This window comes from Tenrec ecaudatus, chromosome 3 (genome assembly GCF_050624435.1).
Source record: "Tenrec ecaudatus isolate mTenEca1 chromosome 3, mTenEca1.hap1, whole genome shotgun sequence".
NCBI lineage: Eukaryota > Metazoa > Chordata > Mammalia > Afrosoricida > Tenrecidae > Tenrec > Tenrec ecaudatus.
The window spans coordinates 212,493,081-212,513,607 of record NC_134532.1 but is presented as its reverse complement, the minus strand read 5'-3'; positions in this window follow the sequence as shown (position 1 = coordinate 212,513,607).

The window sequence follows — 20,527 nt, the reverse complement described above, 5'->3', positions numbered from 1 at the left end:
GAACAGAACAAAACAGTTCACAAGAGAAAAAGCTTGTAGTTAGTTCAGGGATCTTTGCTGGCCCTTAGGAGCGTTTTCCAGTCCAGTCTGTTGGGGCACCACGCCCTGGCCCCAAAGTCCACTTTCAGCATTCCCTGGGGACCTTGCCACTCCATTCCCTTGCTGTTCCGGTGCACTCCCCCAGTGCTTTGCCTCGGTGTGGTGGGATCAGGTCAGGTGCAATTCCCACACTGTGTCTCCGGTGCTGTCCCCTGTATCGCCCTTAGTCACTGAGGGGCATCATGTCTCATAGTAGGGCCAGCCATGTTGTTCTCTCTGTGGACTGGCTGCTCTACTCAGGAACATCATCATCACAGCCTGGTGGGCCAGGCTGTGCTCCACTCTCTCCTCCTGCCCCTTCATCTGCTCCCGTGTGCTCTGATCAAATATGTCCATCTCCCATAGCTGCAGGGTCAATGTCGTTCTTTGGAACAAGTTCTTTTCGGGGGAGGGGCAGGAATCCACTTAATTTATGGTGCTGGGGCCAGCCTCCCAGACCTCTCCACCGGTTCCCTCCTCCACGCCGGGATATTGCATTCACACCTTGCGACACTGGGTTGAAGTCTGGTCCCACTTTCCCTGTGGAGATATAAACCATACCCTCCCCTTGGGTGGATTAATGCCCCATTTCTGTCATGCTGATTGTACTTACCTCAGGGGACTCATGTTGTACCTGTCCCTTTGGGTCTGGCTTACCTCGCTTAACATAATTCCTTCCAGCTCTTCCCATGAAATAACGTGTTTCATGTGCTCATCGGTGCTTTTTAGTGCTGCATAATACTCCATTGTGTGTATGTGCCAAAGTTTGCTAATCCACTCGTCTATCGATGGAAACTTAGGCTGTTTCCAAGTCTTTGCTATTGTGAATTGTGCAACAATAAACATTGGAGCACATATGACTGGTCGTGTTTTATTTGCTGCTTCAACCGGGTATATGCCCAGTAGAGGGATGGCTGGGTCGTAAGGTAGATCAATTTCCATTTTCTTTAGGTATCGCCAGATTGCTTTCCACAGTGTCTGTACATATCTGCACGACCACCAGCAGTGGAGGAGGGTTCCTATTTCACCACAGCCCCTCCAACACTTGTTGCTCTCTGATTTACTGATCTGGGCTAGCCTCAGGGGTGTTAGGTGGTATCTCATGGTTGTTTTGATTTGCATTTCTCTTATGGCAAGGGACTTCGAGCACTTTCTCATATATTTATTGGCCATATTGATCTCCTCTCTAGTGAAAGTTCTTCTCATTTCTTTTGCCCACTTCCTTAGGGGGTTAACTGTTTTCCTCTTTTTGCAGGTCATGATGGTGTTGTAGATTTTAGTAATGAGCCCTTTGTCTGACGTGTCATTACTAAAAATCTTCTCCCAGTCTGTGGGTTGCCTTGTCACCCTCTTGGCAAAGTCTTTCGAGGTGCACAGGTGTTTTATTCTTATTAGATCCCATTTGTCGATTTCCAGATCACCTGTGTGTGTCCCCTTCCCTGTTGCAGTGAGCCTATGTGCTCCCTGGGCCAGTGCTCTGAGATTAGTCCCGATTCCCTCCTTAATGGTCCTGATGGTTTGGGGTTTGACTTCTAGATCTGTGATCCACCTTGAGTGTATTCTTGTGCATGGGGTGAGGTAGACGTCTTGTTTCAACTTTCTACATGTGGATATCCATTGTTTCCAGCACCACTTATTAAAGAGGGCATCTGCTTCCCACTTGACGTTTTTGGGACCCTTGTCGAAGATCAGTTGTCTATGTGCTGATGATTTTACTCCTGGGCTTTCTATTCTTTTCCACTGGTCTGAGTGTCTATCATTGTGCCAGTACCATGCTGTTTTGACCACTGTAGCTGTGTAGTAGGCATTAAAATCAGGTAGGGCGAGTCCTCCAATTGTGTCCTTCTTCTTGAGGAGTTCTCTGCTAATTCTGGGTTTCTTCCCTCTCCATATGAAGTTGGTGGTCAGTTTTTCCAATTCTTTGAAGAAGGTTGATGGTAATTGGATTGGTATAGCATTGAACTTGTAGAGTGCTTTAGGAAGAACTGTCATCTTTACTATGTTCAACCTACCTAACCATGAGCAGGGGAGCTTCATCCATTTGTGAAGGTCACTTTTGGTTTCCTGTAATAGGGTTTTATAATTATGCTTATATAGGTCTTTAGTATTTTTTGTTAAGTATATTCCTAGGTATTTCAGTTTGTTCTTGGCTACTGTGAAGGGTACATCCCTCTTAATCGCCTCTTCCATGGCCCTGTCCGATGTGTATAGAAACCCTACCGACTTCTGTTTATTGATCTTGTATCCTGCTACTCTTCCGTATTCCTCTATTGCTGTAAGTATTCCAACTGTGGAGTTTTGGGGGTCTTCAATGTATAGGATCATATCATCTGCAAATAACGATAGTTTCACCTCCTCCTCTCCCAACTGGATCCCTTTGATGTCCTTCCGCTGTCTTATGTTGTTAGCCAGAACCTCCAAAATGATATTGAATAGAAGAGGGGACAGGGGGCATCCTTGTCTTGTACCCTTTTTCAGTGGTATTGTTCTTGTCTTTTCTCCATTGACTATGATGTTGGCTGTTGGTCTTTCATAGATAGCTTGTATGAGCTTGAGGAACTTACCTTCCAATCCTATCTTCATGAGTGTTTTGATTAGGAATGGATGCTGGATGTTGTCAAATGCTTTTTCTGCATCTATGGATATTATCATATGGTTTTTATCCTTTTTCTTCTCGATGTGGTGTATGATATTGATGGATTTTCGGGTGTTAAACCATCCCTGCATCGCTGGGATGAATCCTACTTGGTCGTGGTGAATGATATGTTTGATGTTCCTTTGTATTCTATTGGCCAATATTTTGTTAAGGATTTTTGCATCTATGTTCATTAGAGATATTGGTCTATAATTCTCTACACCTGTGGGGTCTTTTCCCTGTTTGGGTATCAAAGTAATGCTGGCTTCGTAAAATGAGTTTGGGAGCTTGCCGTTCTTTTCTATGTTATGGAATACTTTGTGGAGGATCGGTGTCAGCTCTTCCCTGAATGTTTGGTAAAATTCTGCTGTGTAGCCATCTGGCCCTGGGGCCTTTTTCCTTGGTAGGTTTTTGATGACACTCTCTATTTCTTCCTTCGCTATGGGTTTGTTGAGGTTCTTGATCTCTGTCTCAGATAATCTAGGGAGAGATTGTTTTTCTAAATATTTATCCATTTCTTCCAGGTTTCTGAATTCATTAGAATACAAACCTTCATAGTACTTTGTGATTATCCTTTTTATCTCATTGGGGTCTGTTGTTATTGCCCCCGATTCATCCCTCATCCTGGCTATTGATGATTGTTCCTTTCTATCTTTGGTAAGCTTTGCCAGGGGAGTGTCAATTTTATTAATTCGTTCATAAAACCAGCTTCTAGTTGCGTTAATCCTTTGCATTGTTCTTTTGTCTTCCCACTGGTTTAACTCCGCCCTGATTTTTATTATTTCTTTTTTCTTGCTATTGGAGGGGTAGTTCTGTTGACTCTGTTCTAGTTGTTGGAGGTTTTGTGTTAACATATCTGTCATACGCCTTTCTTCTTTTTTCATGTATGCATTCAGTGATATCAAGCTACCTCTGATAACTGCCTTTGCAGTGTCCCATAAGTTTTGGTATGTTGTATGCTCGTTCTCATTAGTTTCTAGAAATTTCCTGATATCCTCTCTGATTTGGACCTTAACCCATTCATGTCGCAGGAGATCGTTGTTTATTCTCCAATTGGTGGCCCTTGCTTTTCTGGGTGCCCTCCTATTAATCTCCAGCTTTATGGCATGGTGGTCTGAGAAAGACGTCTGGATAATATCTATGTGTTTGAATTTACTCAGGCTGGCCTTGTGCCCCAGCATGTGATCTATTCTTGAGAAAGATCCGTGTGGATTGGAGAAGAATGTGAAACCTTTTGCTTTTGGATGAAAGGCTCTATAGATCTCTATCAGGCCCTGTTGCCTAATTACATTGTTTAGCTCTCTGGCCTCTTTGCTGAGCTTCTTTCCCTGTGACCTGTCTTTCTCTGATAGTGGAGTGTTGAAGTCCCCCACTATTATTGTTGTTTCCGTGATTTCTTCTGTCATTTTTTTAATAGTTTGTTTGACGAAATTTGCCGCACCATTATTAGGTGCGTAAATATTCAGTATGCTTATTGCTTCCTGGTTTACTGAGCCTTTGAGCATTATGTAATGTCCCTCTTTGTCTCTTTTTATGTTTTGGATCTTGAGATCCATTTTGTCGGAGATTAAGATAGCCACTCCTGCCTTCTTGGAGTTACCATTTGCTTGGTAAACTTTCTGCCAGCCCTTTATTCTCAGCATATGCTTGTCTGCTTGCTTAAGGTGTGTCTCTTGCAGGCAGCAGATTGATGGGTTATGTTTTCTAATCCAATCCTCCAGCCTCTTTCTTTTAACATATGAATTGAGCCCATTTGTATTCAAAGTGATTATTACAATCTCTGGCTTCATGGTTGCCATATTTTGTTTTGTGTTTTGGGTCTTTGCCTATCTTCCTTCATATCAGTGTACTATGTTTGAGTGGAGGGTTTCTATCCTGTCCTCTTTCCCATCTGAGACCGTGTTGTCCTGGTACGTGTTGCTGGCATGTTGGCTTCTAGATGGAGATGGGCTATATGGTGGTCTCCTGGTGGTTCTAGTTGGAGCTTGATCTTCTGGCCATAGTGAGTCAGCCAGTATGTTCTGCAGGGTGGGGTGACTTGCAGTATATTTTTTGAGTTCTTCCTTGTCCTGGAAGACCCTTATCTTACACTCTATCTTAATGGATAACTTGGCAGGGTATAGGATTCTGGGGGAGGCATTTTTATCTTTCAGTTTTTGGAAGATGTTGCTCCATTCTCTCCTCCTCTTCATGGTTTCTGTTGATAAGTCTGAGCATAACCTTACCTGCGCTCCTTTGTATGTGACTGTCTTCCTTTCTCTTGATGCTCGTAGAATTTTCTCTTTTTCCTCTAAGTTGGATAATTTTACAATTATATGCCTTGGCGTGTTCTTCTTGGTGTTTAGCTTAGCCGGCGTCCTCTCTGCTTCCTGTATGAGAGTTGGATTCTCCTTTGTTAGGTTGGGGAAATTTTCTTCCAGGAATTCCTTTGCTATCTTGGTGGTCGATTTGTGTGTTATGTTGTGTTCCGGTAGACCGATTATTCGAATATTATTCCTCTTCATAGCATCTGTCATTGATCTCAGGCTGTCTTCTGTTTCTTTAATTTTCCTATCTGATTGTTTTTCTCGCTTGCTTCGTTTGGTTTGAGCGTCCTCGAGTTCACTGATACAGTTCTCAGCCTCCTCAAGCCTAGATATAGCTTCTGTGACCTTTTGTGTGGCCTCTGCTACCTCCTCTGTTAGTTTCTGCAGTTCCTTTTGGTGGATGGTATTCATCCCCTCTATTGTGGACTTCATCCCCTCTATTGTGCATTTCATCCCTTCTATCGTTGCATCCTTATTTTGGTTTGCTTCTCTTAGCTCCTGTATTACTGCAAGCAGAGATCTGAAGATTTCCTTTTGTGGCTGATCTATATCTGTTTCTTCTATGAGTGACGTTAGGTCTGTTAAAGTGCCTCGTTTTTCTGATTTTTTTTGTTGGGAGTGATGTGGTCTGTTGATTTTTCCTTGATCCTTTAATAGGCCCCATGCTTCTGGGAGACAGGAGTAACCTTATTATGTGGAGGCTCAGGCCACTGTGCCGTCTCCTGGGGTGGCTGGGGCGGGCTGCGGCAGGCTTAGGGCTGGCACTGGGGACCCAACAGGGCTCCAGGTGGTGAGAGCTGGCTGGAGCTCACTGACGGCTCCTCAGGGACTGCAAAGCCGAGACCCAGGCTCCACTGCAGGTGGAATGTTTGATCTGCCCGGGCTGTGAGCGGGCGCGGGGAGGCCCCTTGGATAGCTGCGCAGGCAGCTGCGGGACACTGCAGGGAACAATGGTGTTCGCTCTCTGCCCTTTTGGCGCGAAACCGCAGGGGGTAATGGCGCCGGCAAAGGAGGCTTGGCGCGAAACCGCAGGGGGCAATGGCGCCCTTCCTCCGCTCAGGCTCAGAGTCGCGGCCGCCGGAGTCCCCGCAGCACCCTGGGGAGGGCACCTACTCTTGTGCCTTGCGCAGGGAGGGGCCCTTGGTGGGCAGACTCAGCAGCACGGGGCGCGGCGCTCCGCGGAAGCTCAGGGTCCGGGACAGGTGCGGGTTGGGCTATGGCTCCTGTTGGCGGGAAGTGCTCAGCGCAGGGTCCCCGCCAGGAGTGGAGCTGGCGCTAGGCTGCCAGGGGCTGGCGGGGGCGGGCGGGGGTGGGAGGCCAGCACACGGAGGGCAGGTGGAGAAGTCCGCGGCAGAGGTGTGGGTGGATGGTCCCCCGTGGGCGTCGCCAGACAACCCGCGGGTCCGCTCCCCTGAGCTTGGATGAATGGAGGGAGGGACGTGGGCCCGAGGGCAGATCGCTGCCCTGCCGGGAGAGGGGAACTGCGGGAGAGGAAAGCTTCTCTCCCAGTGGGGATCCGCGATAGGGAGTGGGGAGTGGGCCGCTGGAGTAGGCAGGGCAGGCAAGCGGCTTTGGGCTGGCGTCCGGTTTGGGGATGGAGCCTAAGCCAGTCGCCAGTGAGCTCACGGCAGCTTAGTGGCCAGAGATGTCCCACTAGTCCGGTCCTCTTTCACCTAGACCCCTGCTCCGGACAAATGCGTGGGGTAGGACTGGGGTGCTGTCCCAGGGGGATATTTCACTCACCATACTCTTACTATTCAGCTACCTGGTCGCCAATCCTGCTTTGTTTGGAGGAGCTCTCAGAGTATGCGGGTGTCCCTGTCGGCCATCTTCCCCCTCTCGCCTCTGCTTTTCTTAAAAATTCTTTTAAAATTATGTTTTATGTTCTTCATTTTTGATGTTCTTATTGATATTCCACAACTCTTCTGACATATTATTAAGTACCTTCCACTACGAAACGTTCATCTTCTGGAACTAATTAGATATATTTTACTGCTACATACAAGGTGTTTAGTACTTAACTTTTCAGAATTTTCTCACCCTTTATGTTATTGTTACTCTGGAATCTCTAATGTAATATGTTCACCATGAGCAACTCTGTTGGCATTTTAACGAGCGATGGCATGATTTTCAGCATCACCTCAGATAATTGCCAGACTGTGTCACACTGGCAGAGGAGGGGTGGAGCAACTCTGTGCGACATTTGACTACCTTATAGAATTTATAGAATTTTCAGTGATATACATCTTTAAGAAAGCACACTACCACTTGTTTCTCCAGAGTAGCTGTGGGTTTAAACAGTTGATCTTTTGGTTAATTATTGAGTATTTGGCATTGTGCCAGCAGGGTTATTATACTATACAATGTTAGTGTTTTTATTTATTATGATTTTTAAATAAATTATATATGGTATTCAGCTTTCCAATCTATTGTGTTTTATCAATGGGAGCATAACTATTTTTTTTTAATTTCCACTTTGACGTTTGGAAAATAACTCTAGGAAGTAACTATATCGCTAAAATAGCTAAAATGAAAAGGGTGTGTAGAGAAGAGTCATGAGTGTGCATATCAGGTTTACATCTTCTTCTGAATTTAGGAAACATTTTAGTTAAAACAGCACTTGGGTCTTTGAAGGGCCAAACAGAACACTGACATCCAGTAGATTCTCAACTCTTGGCAACATAAAACAGCGTTTCCAGGGTTAAAGATATAAACCTTTGCAGGAGCACACAATCTCATCTTTTTTTCCTGAAGATTGGCTGGTGGGTTTGAACAGCTGAGATTCTGGTTAGAAGTCCATTGTTTGCCCAAGAGTACAATCCTTGGGGAAAATAAAAATGTAAATATAGAGCTGTCTTGTGATTTTTAAACAATGATAGATATATTTTTAAAAGATGACTTCTACAAAGAGTGATTTTTGTTGGATTATTGCATGCCTCATCTCGGTGGTTTACTGGGAATGCAAACTAATATAGATTCAGTAGCTTCTATTCCCATGCTCCTCTCTCAGGTCTTCTCCCTATTACTCGGATCTGAAATATCGCATTAGCTTTGCATTCCGGTTCCTCTGCACTTATTCTCTGTGCTGTTCGGCATAGTTTCCCCAGCATTTGCGTGTCTGATCAATTAACTACCTTATGGTGGGTTACTCTATTCTTAAAAATTCTTTAATTGTCCTAAAATTTTAAGTCCAAATTTCCTGCTAAACAATATAATTGTTTAATAAACAAACCCCACAGCTTTCCATCTCTTTAACTTGTGTTTTTATTCGTGCTTCTTATTATTATGAAGTTACTCTTTCACTTTTCTACTTCTTAAAACCCAGCTATCAAAAGAGACTTTCATATTCAAGCATTTTTTTCCTGATCTATTACATTGGAATTACACAGGTATTTGTGCTTCTGTTAATCTTCTAAAGTTGAGATTTGGGTGTCAGTTATATGTCACACTTCTAGAACATGTGCTTATGCTCAATAGTGGCGTTATCAACTTCTAAAAGATGGAATTTCTTAATGCATGATTAAAAATACTTAGATATTAAAATATTTATGTGGCTCTTAACTGTTTAATTTTAGTTAATAAAATCATATTGCATAGTATTTAATGCATTTATTTTATCTAATTAAAGACTCCAAAATCCAAAACTCCAAATTCACTGCCACCTAGTCAACACTGACTCATAACAACCCCATAATACAGGTTAGAACTCCCTCCCCCCTATGAGTTTCCAACACTGTAAATCATTATGGAAGTAGAAAACCCCATCTGTCTCCCTCCAAGCAGCAAGTGATTTAGAACTGCTGATCTTGACATTAGCAACCCAACTCATAACCAGTAAGCTAACAGGGCTCCTCCCTTAACAGGTTGATGGAATGAAAATATATTTAAACATGAAAATTAAAATTAAAAACCAAGGGTGAAAAAATATACTGAGCTACTTGTAAATTCCCCGCAGAGGAGATAGTTCAATGATCTATATATCCTTCACAGGGTCTCACGAGTAAATGTAGCACACAGTGGTTTATTTTTATCATTTCTATGATAGACAAGTAAAATTTACCTGAAGATAATTCAAAAAGTGGTTGGAGCAACACAATATGGAACTTCTTGAAATTCAAGCCAGCTCCTGAAGAGGACATGAAATAAGTGAAAGTATTACTGATTTTAGATGCATCTTGGCTGTAAGCAGAGGGAACAAGAAATAAGTTACTTCTGTTTCCCCAACTACAAAAAGGTATTTGAACTTGTAGATCATAGAAAACTATGAATGACATTTCAAAGAAGAAAATTCTAGGGGAAAAAAGGGTTGTACTAATATGAGACTTCTGCACAGACAAAAAAGCAGCGGCTTGAACAGCATAAGGGGTTACTAATACAAGGTATATAATCAGGAAAGTATCAGAGTTGTTCCAAAGACCATGCTTAGTCTGTGTGCTGACCAAATAATGTTAGGATGGATTCTGTGTAGAATGACACTCTGTCACCGTTGGACTCTCGTGTCTGATAGGACAGCGAAGAACTGCCCCTGTGGGTTTCCAAAACTATCACTCTTTATAGAACCACTACACCACCAGGGACTATCTTTGCTAAAATATTGTTATTATTTTTAATATCTTGACTGTTTTCTCCTAAAATGGGAGAAATCTAGTATGAAAGTATTGAGAGGAAGTATAACATGACAAAAATTCTTTTTAAAATCATTTTATTGGGGGCTCATACAACTCATCACAATCCATACATCCATCCACTGTGTCAATAGTATTTGTATATCTATTGCCATCATCATTCCCTAAATATTTTCTTTTTACTTGATCCCTTGGTATCAGCTCCTCATTTCCCCCTCCCTTCCTCATGTGTCCTTGATAATTTATAAATTATTGCTGGAAAATTATATAAATATCTGTAGCAACCTGATTATTTTGATGGAAGTTAGTATGGTTTGCATAATTAAAAACACTATATTAAAAGGTGTTTAGATTAATTCAATGTGAGAAATCAAAGGATGAAATGAATCATTTTAGGATTTCATTATGTCTGTTATTAATAAAAAATTTTTAATTGAAAGAAAGCATTCTATAGTATTTTTCATCACATATGTTTTTTCTTAATTCAATCCTGAGATCATATTATTGTTGAGGATGCTGATTTTCAGATTATTTTTATTAAATATACTGTGACTGTTAGGTTTATTGTGTCAACTAGTTCTCCATAGGAACATGTGGGTGGAGTTTAATGAGTTTGTAGCTTGATTGTAGGGCAATAGAGATAAATACTTTCCACAGCCAGATTTCCATCTCTCTTCCTCTCTAGTGATCTGTTGAGCTGGTTCTTTGCCTCAGCCATGTGCTGCGCTACCTGTGGGCAGCACCAACCCATGGATCATGTCCCTAGAATTGGAAGCTTCTTCAAGACCTCTTTTTCCAAGCTGTTGGTACATACATTGCTGGAGCTCTAGACCCCATGGGACCTGCTTTGCTAAACTCCTAAGCTACTGGCTATTGCTGACCTACCCTGATATCTGCTGGCTGAGGCCCACTCTGCCTGTTTTGCCTTAGGGTAGACTATTGTCTATTTCCTTGACCTTGGACTGGAAGCCTGAGTGAGTTGAAGGAACTTCAGTATATAAACTATTCCTTGAAATTGAGTTGAACTGAGCCCCCTGTACTGCTGTGAACTCATTATATTCCTTGCTGTAAAAGTATATATATATATTCATAAGAGTCCTGGTTTTGTTTCTTTAGAGAACCCTACATAAAATATATACACATTGAATAACAAACATGAAAAGTCATTGTCATTTGGTCAATGCTGCCCCATAACAACTCCCTGTTGGTTTCTGAGACTGTAACTGTTTGCAGGAGTAGAAAACCCAGTCCTTCTACCTTGGGCGTGCTGGTGGTTTCAAACTGCTGACCATTCAGATCACAGTCCACCATGTAATCACTAAAGCAAAGGATAAAATCCTCATGGACACCTTTCCTGATTTCAAACAATGCAGTATGTGTTCTACTGCAGCAATTGCCTCTTGCTCATGTACAGGTTCCACAGGAATAAAATGAAATGTTCGGTAATTCTCCTTCTTCCTAATGTTATCTAAGTTTCGTTATAATCAATGCAGTTGCCTGTGTTCACATAGTCAATAAAACACAAATTAACTTTAGCATAACATGTTCAAAGCATAGAAGATGAAATCGTGCCATCTTTACTCCTAATGATCATTCTGGCTATACTTTTTCCAAGACAGATTTGTGTTGCTCTTATGAAGGTCCATGGTATGCTCTACATTCTTATGAAACCCACAATTTAAACTTATCAATTCTTTTGTCTTCCTTATTCAACATCTACCTCGAATATGCATATTAAGTGACTGAAAATACCATAGTTTGGGTAGTGCACAAACAAAATACTTGCTGTTCAAAATTTTAAATCAGTTTTTTACAGCAGATTGGCTCAATGCAGTATGTCATTTGTTGCCTTAATTGATGTATTTTATGAGTGTTGCTTGTGGATACAAGTAAAATAAAACTGTCCACTTCAATCATTTCTCCATTTATCACGGTGTCTGTGGGTTCAGTTGTAAGGATTTTGTTATTCTTTACATTGAGTTGTAATCAGACTTCAGTACTTGATCATCATCGGCTTGTACTTCAAGTCCTCTTAGCTTTCAGAAATGAAGTTGTGTCATCTGCAGAGTGCTAAACAAGCCTTCATCAATCTGTTATTCTAATCTCAAGAAGCTCAGAGTTAGATGGAAGTTAAAGAAAGTAAACAGAATATTGAAGTGGAATATAACAATTGTAAGGCATAGTAACCCTAAGGTCAAGCATTCAACTACTAACTGAGACTGGTAGTTTGAACCCTACAGCGGCTCGTAAAAGCACATGTTTTGTGGTTTGCCTCCATTAATATTACTGTCGTTAACTTCCTTGAGGCAGTTCTATTCTAACATGAGTTTCTATGAGTGACAATCAACTTCATGAAACTCTATAAAAACCTAAAAAGGCAAGCTCAACTTTTAGGAATGCAGAGAGCAGAACAACCAGTATAATGTAGTGTGAAAAGTTCTGGCATCTCTAGTCAGCAATGGAATATTAAAAGTTTAGTGGTGTGTGCCTGGAGACTTGTTCAGGTGGGAGGGGTTCCATGTATATCCCTGAAACAGCCTTGTCATGCTTTAATAAGAGTTTCTTATATCTTGGGAAAATCAAAGATAATGCATAAAATGAAAAAAAGAAATTTTAGTGTTTCTTAGCAATGTAAATTTCACTGAATATTTAATATTTGCAATAGAACAAGAAGAATTGTACATATTTTTAAATTAAAAATCATTTCAATGAGGACTCTTACAGCTCTTATAACAATCCACATATCAATTGTATCAAGCTTATTTGTACATATGTTACCATTATTATTTTCTAAACATTTACTTTCTATTTCAGCCCTTGGTATCAGCTCCTCTTTTTCCCCTCCCCGACTCTCCTAACCTCATGACCCCTTGACAAATTGTAAATTATTATTGGTTTCATATCTTACACCAATCACTGGCTGCCTTCCACCATGATTTGTTGTTTATCCCCCTGGGGTGGGAGTGTGGTTATGTGCTGATCATTTGAATTGGTTCCTTCTTCCTCCCCTCCTCTCCCCATCTTCCCTCTACTCTCCTGGTATCACTACTCTGATTTCTGTTCTTGGGTTCAGTGTGTTGTAAGATCTTATCTCTTATCAGTACCTGTGCACATGCACATGCTCTGCTCTAGCCCTAGTTGAAAAACAGGACTGGGGTTATGATAGTGGGGATGAGAAAGCCTCAAGAAACCAGAGGAATATTGTGTTTTTCATCAGTGCTAAACTGGACTCTGGTTGACTCTTCCCTTCCTTGTGACCCTTCTGTGAGGGGGTGCCTCATGGTTCACACACGGCCTTGGGGTCTGAGATAGTTAAAATGTATTGTGCCAACCTGGCCGATAAACACATGTGGGGTTAATTGAAGGGTGGAGAGATAAATGGCTTGGTGAGCCTTGCCTTTCTAGCTTTCCAGTCTCTTGCTTTCTGATGGTCGGACCAGGTACAGCTGCCTTAGCCAGTTCCTGCTTCAGGTGGCAAGGCTCACTTCCTGCAAGACATCCTTGAGGCGAGGCCACCATGAACCTACCCTGATGCTGCCATTGGTCTGGAACAGCCATGTGGAGAAACCTGCCAGCCCTGAAATGCTTGTATGTTCACTGATTTGGCTTTCCTCCTGCAGTTGGTGTCATTGTGTGTGCTTACTGAGATGGAGGAGGACTCTATAGATTGGTGTTTGACATATGGGCTAATGTTGGATTTATGGGCTTGGGCAGCATTGGGTTGGATGCTTTCTGAATGTACACTTACCATTTATATAAACTTTCTCATATATATGTATGTATATATAAATAAATATATATATACATATTTCTGTGGATTTGTTTCTCTAATGTGCCAAGAATAATACAGGGTCTCTGCTCCAACCCCCTTCATTCTCAAAAATTATTTTTTGTTAGTTTGTTTGGGTCTTTTGATACCTGTTACCCAATTCTGTCAACACCTCATGATCACACAAGCTGGTGTGTTTCTTCCATATGGGATTGTTGCTTCTCTGTTAGATGTCTGCTTATTTAATTTCAAGCCTTTAAGACCCCCAGAGGCTGTATATTTTGATGGCCAGGCACTACCTGCTTTCTTCACCACGTTTGCTTATGTACCCATTTGCCTTTATCAATAGTGCTGGGAGGGTGAGCATCACATAATGCACATTGTTAGAAAAAACTGTTCTTTCATTGAGGCAAGGCTTGAGCAGAGGCCCCAAAGTCTGTCCACTACCTCATCATATTGTCATACAAATATGTGTACATTGACGAATGCCTCTCTTTTTATGAATTAATGTATTTACATATACACACACCTCTATCCATAACTTTGTCCCTAGATCTTCACTCTCCTTCCTTTCATCTTCCTCCTGTCCCTCCATTATGCTCGCCGTTCTGCTGACTCTTAGTGTTTCCTGTCAACTAGTTTGCTGTTGCTCTGACACCCATAGGCCCTCTAAGTCCTCTGTGTTGTTGATTTTAATTTCTTACTTGTTCCCCATATGATGTTATTTGCTCACTGCTCTCTTCCCTGCCTCCTCTTCCTGTCCCCCAAGTCCTTCTGGAACCCTTGGTCCCATTGCTTTCTCCTCAGGCTTGCTTCCCATGCAACCTTATATGTAATGGAGACAAAACAAAACCTCTCCATGCCTTAGCAGCTTTGTGTAGCATGTTGTTCTCTGGGCTTGATCTTGATTAACCCTCTCTCTTTTTCCTTCTTGGCTTACTTCCATGTGGGTATGACAAGCAGGCCCCTCTCCCCAGCCTGTAGGCTTAGTGTTGTTTGTAGTGCACTCTTCTAGGGAGAAAGTCAGCTTGGATCTGATTGGGGCTGGCCCTGTAGCCCACTCTGTTTATGAGTTGCTCCATGTTGTTAGGTTGCCCTCAAGCTTTGGTGCTCCATGGTGGGGTTTGCATGTACCCCCCCCCCCCAATTCTGTGGAGACATAACCAATACTCTACCCCTGGGTGGGTTAGTGCCCTTCTCTCTCTGTGCCATTGTCTTCCTCCCCCTTTTTTTCCCTCCAGCTTCACCCATCGCCCCTTTTGGTGCTGGAATAACATGTACATCCTTGGGTTTGGGCTGTTCCCCACCCGACTGCCTGTACATCAACCTGTATGATGTGAGATAAGTGGCTTTTCTTCTATACCTACTGTGTTGTTTATACTTACCTCAAGGCACTTATCTTGTACTTGTGCTTTTGTGACTGGCTAACTTCGCTTCGCATAATATCCTCCAACTCTTCCCATGAAATGATGTGCTTCATGTAATCATCAGTACTTCCAGCAACTAGAACAGAGTCAACAGAACAACCCCTGCTCCCCACAATAGCAAAGAAAAGAAATAATAATGATCAGGACAGAATTAAATGAATAGGAAGATAAGACAAAATGCAAACAAAGATCGATGCAGCTTAAAGCTGTTTCTTTGAAAGGATCAACAGATTTGACAAAACACTGGCAAGCCTAACCAAAGAAAAAAAGGGGCAGACATAAATAGCCAGGATGAGGATGGAAAAGGGGATCACAATGGACCCAAATGAGATTTAAAGGAAAACCACCAAGTATTATGAATGTCTGTACTCCAGTGAATTCAACAATGTGGACGACATGGGAAAATACTTGAAAAAAAAAACACATCCTTCCCTAGATTATCCCAGATAGAGGTCAAGAAACTCAATAGATGCAGAGCAAAAAAGAAATACTTCTCAAGAAACAGTTATCAAAAAAATTCAAGTGGAAAAAGCCCCATCCAGGCAGCTTCCCAGGAGAATTCTAGCAAGCATTCAGGAAAGAGCTGCCGCTGATCCTCCATGAATTGCTCCAGAACAGAGAAAAAGATGTCAAACTTTCAAACTCATTCTATGAAGCCAGAATAACTCTGATACCCAAGCACAGCAAGGATCCCAGAAGAGTAGAGAAATACAGACTGATATCTCTCATGAACATAGATAGAAAAATTACTTACAAATATTGGCCAATAAAATACAAAAGTATATAGAACACATTATCCATCATGATCAGGTGGGGTTCATTTCAGGGACTCAGGGATGGTTTAACATTTGATAGTTTATCAATATTTTTCACCACATTGATAAGAAAAATGATAAGAATCACATGATGTTAATGCAGAAAAAGCATTTGACAACATCCAACGCCCATTCCTAATTAAGACACTCAAGAAGATAGGAATGGAAGGGACATTTCTCAAGCTATCTATGAAAAGCCAACAGCCAACATCATAGTCAATGGAGAAAAGACACAAACAACGCCACTGAAAATAAGGACCATACAAGGTTTCCCCTTGTCCCCATTTCTATTCAACATCATACTGTAGGTTCTAGCTAACAACATAAGGCAGCAGAAATACATTAAAGATATCCCACTAGGAGAGGAGGACTTGAACCTGTCACAACTTCCAGATGACATGATTCTATACATTCCAAATGCCAAAAGCTCCACAAAAAGAATACAGGAATATAGACAGTGATAGAGGAATATGGAAGAGTGTCAGGATACAATATCAAAAACAGGAGTGTATTGCTTTGCTATATACGTCAGAAAAGACCATAGAAGAGGAGGTGAAGAAGGCAGTACACTACACAATAGCCAAGAGCAAATGGAAATATATAGGGAGAGAGTTAACCAAAAAATACCAAAAGACGTATACAAGGACCCTACTTCAGGAAACCAAAAGTAATCTCTGAAAATGCAGGAATATTCCATGCTCATGGATCGAAAAACTCAATATAGTAAAGATGTCAGTCTTACCCAAGGCACTATATGCTTAACACTATCCTGATTCAAATACCAGCACCTTCTTCAAAGTATTGGAAAAACTGACCACCAATTTCATATGGAGAGGAAAGAAGCCCCAAATCAACAGAGAACTCCACAAGAAGGACACAGTCAGAGGGCTTGCTTTACCTGACTTTCACAGCTACTACACAGCCACAGTGGTCAAAACAGCATGGTACTGGAATAATGACAAATACTAAGACAAATGGAAAAGAACAGAAAACCTAGAAATAAAGCCATTAACTTACAGACAACTGATCTTCAACGGGGCTCCAAAGGCATCAAGTGGGAGGTGGATTCCCTCTTTAACAAGTGGCACAGGAAACAATGAAACAAGATGCTTACATCACCCCATGCACAACAACAACCACCAGGTGGATCAGAGACCTAGAAATAAAACTCCAAATTATCAGGACCATAAATAAAGGAATTTTGACAAACCTAAGAACCTTGAATCATGGAATGCATAAGCTAACTTCAATAGGGAAGGGTACACACACAGGTGAACCTGAAATGGACGAGTGGGATTTACTAAGAATAAAACACCTATGTGCATTGAAATACTTCACCAATAGAGTAACAAGAGAACCCACAGATAGGGAGAGGATTTTTAGCAATGACACACAGACTTATTACTAAAATCTACAATACCCTCCTAGCTTGCAAAAAGAGGAAAACAGTTAATCTCCTGAGGAAGTGGGCAAATGTCCTGAAAAGAAATTTCACTCCAGAGGAGACCTGAGTGGTCAATAAAAATATGAGAAAATGCTCTCAATCATTAGCCATCACAGAAATACAAATTAAAACAACCTTGAGATAGCACTTAAAATCCTTGAGGGTAGCCCAAATCAGAAAATCAGAAGGGCAACACATTTTGGAGAAGATGTGGCTACATAGGGACTCTCCTCCATGGCTGGTGGTTCTGTAGATATGTACAACATATGTGGCAAGCTATTTGGCAATATTTAAATCAAATGAAATTGATCAACCTTATGACCCAGCTATCCCTATATTAGTCATATACCCGGAAGAAATAAGAAACAAACCACAACCAGTTGGCTGCTCTCTAATGTTTACTGTGGTGCAGTTCACAATTGCAAAAATTGGAAATAACTTAAATTTCCATTGATAGATGAATATAGTAGAAAACTCTGGCACATACCCACAATGGAAAACTAAGCATCACTAAAAATTCTACATCTGAATACTATTTTCCTGGCTGTTCAATGTTTATCTTAAACAGAAGGTAACACCCCAGGAAATTCCCTTTCTGTTACAGGAAGACTGATGTTAAACAATAATTATATCCTTCAAAAATTATTCAGAAGGAAAGAAAAATTCAAAGTGGATGTCAGGAGAGAGCCTGAAGTGTGCTCTTCATCCTAAAATAACTAAATGTAAGAAATGATTACATCTAAAAGCTAAACAGAAATTTTCAAAGGGAAGCTTAGGAAGAAAGAAATGAATATATTATAAACATTAGACGAAGACCAATAGGAAGACCAAAAGGGAAGAATATACTCAGCCTGATTTAAACTGCAAAACTAAAGAAAAATTCAAGCCTTGAGTAGAAATGTTGAGAGATTATATGAGCAAAATAGTGAGAGATGTATCAAGTAATAAAATAAAGATGGAATGAATATACAGAGGCATTTTAACAAAAAGAGCTTATCAGCATTCTACTATTTCAGGAAGCAAGTGTGAGTAAAACCAATGGATCAAAAGGTCAAGCTGCATGGAAGGTATTAGCCAAAATCAAGGCTCCAGGAATTGATGGAAAACCAATAGAAATGTTTCAACAAGCTGATGAAGCACTGGAAGCACTTGCTGGGCTTTGTCAACAAATTTGGAAGAAATCTACTTGGACAACTGACGCAAAAAGATCTATATTTGTGCCCATTCCCAAGAAAGGTGACCCAGAGGAATGTACAAATTCTAGAACAATTGAAATCACAAGCAACTAGTCTGATGATATATTCTGAGGTTCTGCACCATTTCCTTTCCCAAATTATGCCCATTTATGCTCATTTCCTGTGGGAGAAAATAGCATATCTCATATATATTTATGGAAAGCCTTGTGGTTATGTCTGAGCTCCTTTCAATATGTTTCCATTGAGAAAGCAATGGAACAACCTCATAATTTTCTCATGCAACCCCAGGTCCTTCAGTTTCCTGAAATTAAAAATTAAAGCATTTTTGTTAAAAACAACTAACGTGCCTAGTTATGGTACATAAACATATGGCAGCTTTTGTGTTAGCGACTGTTAAGTGAGTTCATCCTCTGTTTCTTCATCTGAAAAATAATATGCTGGATTTAGATGGTATCTGAGATTATTGTGTATACTTTTTGTTTCAAGATGATTATTGCTAATAGCCACTTCATAGTAGAACTGCCCAAAGGGGATCTGAGTCTATCAATCGTTACTGGAAAAGATCTCTAGGCCACGTTTCTCACAGAGTCATTGGTGGGTTTCAAATACAGATCTAGCCATCTGCCAAATGCTTGAGCAGTGTGCTACCAGCATTCCTTTCACCAGATCTCACACACTGCATTGCTTTAATTCTTACTCAGTGACCCCATAGGGGTCAGACTGCCCTCTGGGGGCTTCTTAGATTCTACTTCTATATGGGAATATGAAGCTCTGTCTTTCACTCACATAGTAGCTGGTGGTTTCAAACTGTTGATTTTGTGATTAGAAACCCAATGCATAATAACCCACTACACTGAATTTAAATCTTATGAAAACAATTTTTGCCATGTGTTGTTGCTTTGATTATTTTATTATGATGGTGTTTTTTATTATAATGCTTAACTCAAAAGTCACCAAACCTCTTTGCATTTGAATTGATCTTTTATTTTTCTACTAAAACATGTTTGACCTACAACCATTTGAAACAGTTGTTTTTTCCCTCTTAAACCCTTAACCTTCTAGTGTCAACTGCTGTCATTTAAGATTCAATCAGTGCACATCATTCTCAAATATATTTTTGGATAAATTAGGAATGCAAACAATCTATACTATATCATTATAATTGAAATGTGCCAACACATTTTTCCGTGTGCATCTCTAATATCTGAGACATGAGAGTGTGATGATTTTCTACCATCAAAATGACAGATGGCTGGCAGTGAATGACATTCCTGTCATGTCATTTAAAGAACAAATGGCCCATTTTATAAAATTGGAAGAAGAGAATGGTGACCTCTCAATGCTCATCACGTGGGTATCATTTTACCTTTCAATTGATAGTTCTTTCAAATCCTTGCTCCCAAAGTCCAGAAAGTGGGGAAAGTTATAACTTGGTGTAATCGCCCTCCCCTAAACCATACAATAAAACTAGATAAGGAATAACTTGTATTCAGATGGCTTCTACATAAACAACCTATTTATGTAGCATTAAAAAATGACATCTAATCGAAAGTAGGAGTAAATATAGCCAGAGTATATCCATAGTGCTCCTTAGAGGCCATGTGTCATACGTTGGACATGCTGTCCTGCTAGACCAGCGCCTGGGAAAGGGCATCATACTTGGTAAAGTGGAGGGGCAGCGAAAAAGTGCCAGACCCTCGAGGGGCTGGATGGACAGCATGGCTGCAACAATGTTGCTCGAAGCTAAGAACAACGGATCATGCAGGCAAAGGCAGTGTTTGCTTTGCTGTGCACAGGGCTGGTATGCATCAGAACCAACTCAATGGTATCTACCAGCTTCAAATCAGCTCTAATTCTGCCAAGACACGGGTTTAATCCACAGCATATCCCCTTTACAACACCTGTTGTTAATCACAGAAACCTGGGCACTGAATAGGGAGAACGCATTGGATCCTGTAGCAGGATGCCTGTGCCCAGGGGTAGTCATGACCCGGGTTCAGATACTCATTTATATTCTAGCACCTGGGAACTATTGCTATAGGCCCTTCAGTGAGTTCTGACTCAGAGCCACCCTCCGCACAATGGAATGACTCACTGCCAACAAGTCAATTGTAACTCTTAGCAACCCTCTAGGATAGGGTAAAACGGGAATTCTGTACAGGAATGGGAAGTCTCATCTTTCTACCACAGAAGAGCTGGTGGTTTTGAATTGCTGATCTTTTAGGGTTAAAA